The following is a 6736-nucleotide window of genomic DNA, read 5'->3' on the forward strand; positions in this document are numbered from 1 at the left end:
TTGATATCGCAATAATAATAATAATAATAATAATAATAATAATAATAACGGCGTCGGTTACAGGAGGTGCAACGCTTTCGAGTGATCCAAGGCCAGCTCCTGCCTGTTGGGTGAACTTGTCGGTGAACCACTCGATCAGGCAAATGACGTCAGAGGTGACGTGGGGAAAGACAGTGACGATGGCTTCGACATGGTGATCGATGACGACAGCGGTGAACTGATCGCGAAGCTTGTGCGCTGATGCAGGCTTCGCCTCTGAACCAGCAGCGCGAAGCAGTGACGACAATGCAGCGCTCACCGGAGCCGCTCTGGAGCGGCGTCCTCACGCGATGATTATTTAGACGCCATAGTTGCTTGGCAACTCCAGAATACGTTGATTTCGCGATGGCGATAAACAAATTGTAGCCACGAGAGAAGCGCCGTATTTAAACTTGTCCATAACCTTTTAATCGTTTGCGGATTACCGGCTTACTAGAGCCGTGGACAGCACACACCAGTTTTTTAGGCGTCGTCAGGAGCCAGCGGTGTGACGATGACGTCGAACGACGTCACAGAGCGCAACCCGCTCTAACGCCTTGGGCAATGTTTACACACACCGCGCGACAGCACTGGTAGCAGCATTAGCAGCAGCACAACATAGCACAACAAAGCTCGTAGCGACTTCTTGTGAGGGGGTGTCCAGCCACAATGCGTTTGAAACATTTCGTTGCGTTAGTGCTTGCCCTCGTCGAAGGAATCCCACAAGAAGTTTGGACGTTAACGATCATGTCGCTTCGAAATTTTGACACAAGCAGTCATGTGGAATATGACATGTCATGGCAGTGTAAGCTCTATATGCTCTCTCGTCAAACTGCAGCACTGCAAACTGCAAGATATTGCTACCATTGTTGTTGCTTGCTGTACATACCTCCGGTAACCGGTATTCCCCTGGCGAATATGTTCACGAAAGAGCTAAATCAAGTTATACTTTTCACAAAACACCACGGGTTACCGGAGAGTCATCATGATCATCATCATCAGCCTAGTTACGCCCACTGCAGGGCAAAGGCCTCTCCCATACTTCTCCAACTACCCCGGTCATGTACTAATTGTGGCCATGTTGTCCCTGCAAACGTCTTAATGTCATCCGCCCACCTAACTTTCTGCCGCCCCCTACTACGCTTCCCTTCCCTTGGAATCCAGTCCGTAACCCTTAATGACCATCGGTTATCTTCCCTCCTCATTACATGTCCGGCCCATGCCCATTTCTTTTTCTTGATTTCAACTAAGATGTCATTTACCCGCGTTTGTTCCCTCACCCAATCTGCTCTTTTCTTATCCCTTAACGTTACACCTATCATTCTTCTTTCCATAGCTCGTTGCGTCGTCCTCAATTTCAGCAGAACCCTTTTCGTAAGCCTCCAGGTTTCTGCCCCGTAGGTGAGTACTGGTAAGACACAGCTGTTATACACTTTCCTCTTGAGGGATAGTGGCAACCTGCTGTTCATGATTTGAGAATGCCTGCCAAACGCACCCCAGCCCATTCTTATTCTTCTGGTTATTTCAGTCTCATGATCCGGATCCGTGGTCACTACCTGCCCTAAGTAGATGTATTCCCTTACGACTTCCAGTGCCTCGCTACCTATCGTAAACTGCTGTTCTCTTCCGAGACTGTTAAACATTACTTTAGTTTTCTGTAGATTAATTTTCAGACCCACCCTTCTGCTTTGCCTCTCCAGGTCAGTGAGCATGCAGTGCAATTGGTCTCCTGAGTTACTAAGCAAGGCAATATCATCAGCGAATCGCAAGTTGCTAAGGTATTCTCCATCAACTTTTATCCCCAATTCTTCCCACTCCAGGTCTCTGAATACCTCCTGTAAACATGCTGTGAATAGCATTGGGGATATCGTATCTCCCTGTCTGACGCCTTTCTTTATTGGGATTTTGTTGCTTTCTTTGTGGAGGATTACGGTGGCTGTGGAACTGCTATAGATAGCTTCCAGTATCTTTACATATGGCTCATCTACACCCTGATTCCATAGTGCCTTCATGACTGCTGAGGTTTCGACTGAATCAAATGCTTTTTCGTAATCAATGAAGGCTATATATAAGGGTTGGTTATATTCCGCACATTTCTCTATCACCTGATTGATAGTGTGAATATGGTCTATTGTTGAGTAGCCTTTACGGAATCCTGCCTGGTCCTTTGGTTGACAGAAGTCTAAGGTATTCCTGATTCTATTTGCGATTACCTTAGTAAATACTTTGTAGGCAACGGACAGTAAGCTGATCGGTCTATAATATTTCAAGTCTTTGGCGTCCCCTTTCTTATGGATTAGGATTATGTTAGCGTTCTTCCAAGATTCCGGTACGTTCGAGGTCATGAGGCATTGTGTATATAGGGCGGCCAATCTTTCTAGGACAGTGTTCCCACCATCCTTCAACAAATCTGCTGTTACCTGATCCTCTCCAGCTGCCTTCCCCCTTTGCATAGCTCCCAAGGCGTTCTTTACCTCTTCCGGTGTTACTTGTGGGATTTCAAGTTCCTCTAGACTATTCTCTCTCACCTTATCGTCGTGGGTGTTACTGGTACTGTATAAATCTCTATAAAACGCTTCAGCCACTTGAACTATCTCATCCATATTAGTAACGATATTGCCGGCTTTGTCTCTTAACGCACACATCTGATTCTTGCCTATTCCTAGTTTCTTCTTTACTGCTTTTAGGCTTCCTCCGTTCCTGAGAGCCTGTTCAATTCTATCCATATTATAGTTGCTTATGTCCGCTGTCTTACGCTTGTTGATTAACTTCGAAAGTTCTGCCAGTTCTATTCTAGCTGTAGGGTTAGAGGCTTTCATACATTGGCGTTTCTTGATCAGATCTTTCGTCTCCTGCGATAGCTTACTGGTTTCCTGTTTAACGGCGTTACCACCGACTTCTATTGCGCACTCCTTAATGATGCCCATAAGATTGTCGTTCGACCCGAGAGTGTATAGCAGCAATAGGTAGCAGGATCAGTCATAGTTGCTCGCTTTGCTAACCAAGCGACGGTCACCTTTGCATTTGCCTCCATGGAAGAGGAGGAACATTATTCATAAAGAAAGAATCCTAGCCCTCAGGTAAGGGTGTGATTTATTCTGAAATGACCTCGCTGGCTTTCTTCTCCATGATTTTATAATGAATTCTACCAGATAAACTTGCTCCATATAAGTTGTGGCCTGGTTTTCAGACTGTTTTGAGATAGGTTTGAAACAGCAGCGTGCGCAGACAATTCTAAATCAATACATTTTTTTCTAGTAAATTTACTTTAATTATACGTTACTGAGGGTACTGAACATGCCTCACAGAAAATATAAGGCTACCCATATTTAATGTATCTTAAAATTGTGTATTGCTCAAACAGGAGTGCATGTTTCAGAGCAAAAATACAATATGCTGCAGCTGCGACTGATCACGTATGATACAGCAAGGGGATATAGTTATTTAATTTATATATAGAAGCACCTCTACAGCGACTTTATGGACACAACAATGTGTCATACTTTTACAAATGAGATATATATATATATAATGTGGGGATGCGCGACTCTCACGCGTCTCCTAATATGTTTTCCCCGCATAGCTCCCGTCTCCTGTAATCCGGCTTCACCGCGTTGCATGGGGCCCGCGGTGGTAGGTGTGGTTGAAGCGCAGTACGAGAGATGGTGCGAGTGTTGCGCTGCTAACGCCGCCTCACGGCGGGGTTACTTGGGCGCGTAAAGGAGAAGGCTCTTCCTCTTCGGCTCGAGTTGGGCAAGCAGCGAGGGCGTGCCGCGCGTGCGCCCATCCATGCTTCTGCGAGACCGTCTCGTGAGGCCTCGTGCGAACGCGCCACCGTTAGCGCGACCGTACGCGCGAACGACCAGGCGTTGGGATCCAGCATGTGGCGAACATATTCGCTCACTATCCTGTCGCGGTGAGTCGGACTTCCGCGGTTTGTCGCGCGCCCATCGGCATGTTTTGCGCATAGCAACTCGGCTAGCAGGCATTGATCTATGAAAGGTACAATAAATGCCCTTGTTTGTGTTTGCACTACTGTGTTGTCGTTCCATTGTCCCAAGAGCACGGGTGAGAATCCCACAATATGTGCGTGTATATATATATATATATATATATATATATATATATATATATATATATATATATATATATATATATATATATATATACCGTATTTACTCGATTCTAAGCACCCCCTTTTTTTCATGATCGCGATGCCCAAAGTGAGGGGGTGTGCTTAGATTCGAAAAATCTAGAATGACCCTTCCCCTTTTCGCTGCAACATCACGACGAGACGGGTGCGAAAAATAAAATTTTATTTTGCAAGCACCCAAAAGAAACATCGGTGCAGACCGTGAGCCCACCGCTTGTGTCGGATGCTTAGTCACTATCAATGCCACTCTAGAGTCCGCGCGGCTCTGCAGTCCGGCTGTGCGGCAAGATCGCGCCGCGGACGCCATTCCACCTCGGGACGCCGACGGCTCCGGCTCGATGACAGAGCGAGCAAGCGTGCTTGGCGGTCTTGGCTACGCGCTCTTCGTAACAAATAGGGGGGTGCTTAGATTCGCATGCAAACTTTCTTTCCCAATTTTTTTCGTGAGAATAGAGGGGGGTGCTTAGAATCGCGAAAGTACGGTACATAGCAAGGCATATAAAGACAAAACACTTCACTATTCTGCTTACCCACTATTTGTAATATCGAAAGACAAATCATCTAGAAAATGGTAAGCAGTATCTTACACAACAGACACATTTCAAAGCTAATCTATTGCGGGAAGATGTTCTGCAAAACGGCAGAAAAAGAGGAGGAAGGCGTCAAAACAAGACCTAGCGGCACGCTACTTCATTCGTGTATGGTCGGAGGAAAATTACTGCATGTTTAAAACCATTAACGATACATGGACGCATACGACTTCGTAGATATGGAGAAGTTCGTGAACTCTGGCAATCTACATCAATTGACATGGCGGTAACAAAACGTCAATTCCATGCCGGCAGATTAACGCCACACTTGCTGCTCCAGTAGCCACTATCGCCAGAGATCCCTCTAGTGCTTTTTGTAGGAAGCTCTGTGATTTGGAGGTCTTTGATCGCACAGATGTAATCAAACTTCGGCGACGTCGTGGACGTTTAGGTAGCGACGGATTTCCATCCAGCAGTAGTCGTTCATGTGGGCGACTCCGACGCCCTGCCCCTCGATGCACACCACTGTCTCTTTGACGACGCCGGCCAGACTGGTAAACTCGTGAATGCCGCACTTTTTCAGATCTCTCACCGTTTGTCTTATCATCGACATAGCCTCGCTGTCAGAAACTCCTGCAAGGTGCTGTGCCTTCTCAATTAGCCTTTGGCAGTCGTGCGCAGCAGCTCGGACACCTTCACCGTTGTCGCAGCCTGGCCGTTGTCGACCGGGCTGCGGCTGATAGAAGGCTGGCTTTACGACGAGTCATCATCATCATCATCATCAGTCTACATTAAGTCCACTGCAAGACGAAGGCCTCTCTGCGATCACCAATTACCTTGTCCTGCGCCAACCGATTGTCCGGGCACAGAGATTATCAGTACCTTTTGCTGCGTTACAGGTCTGACCGCCGCCTTGGTCAGTTGCTCCGCAGCTGCTGGGGACTGAGGGTCATGGGTTAATTGTAAGAATCATGAGGGAGGAAGTGGCCGAATGCTGCACCAGGGAGGCCAATTCCTGCTCTGGTGAGGGAGTGTCTTTGTTGAAGCTTAGTGGGCCTTCCTAATTGGATAAGTATATCCCCACTAGTTATGGGCGTTTTTGCCAGTGTCAGGTTCCACTCCAAGCCTGGAGATGTTGCGACGAGTGATGTCCTGCAAATAATGTATTAATTTTTTTAAATAGAACTTGTACCCCACTGTGGGTTCTAGGAAGGTCGTACAGCAAAAATAGAATACTGCGCAACGCCATACTGTGTAGGTCAACGTTAGTAATGCAAGCAAATGAAGAGCACATCGATGATACAACGCAATTATTTCACATCTGTGACAGCATTTTACATTGTATTATAACACCAATAATCGCACAAGCTTTAGTACCCGCAAAAGATCAGTTACAACAGCATCACATCTCAATCAGGAGCGGAAACATTCCACTATTGTCTGCCGCAGGTACGCTTGCATTATGGATGTTACAATTGTGGTTCACTAAAAAAAATTCTGAACACGTTTTGTTACAGACAGAATGGTGATTAAACAAAATGGATTTCGCTGTCTCCTTGCATATATGCACGAGGATTTACCATAATCCGACGTCCGGCTGTACCTTTTTTTTCTATTTTAAACATCAAATTAGGGCGAGAGACTTCGTTTCCTTCTGCAGTACGTTTCAAGCCTACTCGGTTCAAACTTTGTTGAAAAATAACTATATACTGGTGCAGTATGAATTTTCTGAAACTTCGGATGACATAAACTTTCTGATCTTATGACTATTATGCTTTATTTTGTGAGTGGCGGGGGGGGGGGGGGGCGGCGGCAATAGCCCGATCTTAACACGGTCACACTGAGTGTGCGCTTTCATTGCCAGAGCCACGATGGCTGTGTATAGCGCGCGTAGCGTTGGGGCAGGCATTTTCTCAACGCCATTACTATTGTGGGAGCTTTTTATTCCTTCTCCCTGCCAACTTACCTCATGGGTTAAGGCAGGTGAACATAAGAAAGTATTCTATTCATTTTGGCAGCGCAAGATTGAATGCAA

This window comes from Dermacentor andersoni, chromosome 8 (assembly GCF_023375885.2).
Source record: "Dermacentor andersoni chromosome 8, qqDerAnde1_hic_scaffold, whole genome shotgun sequence".
Lineage (NCBI taxonomy): Eukaryota > Metazoa > Arthropoda > Arachnida > Ixodida > Ixodidae > Dermacentor > Dermacentor andersoni.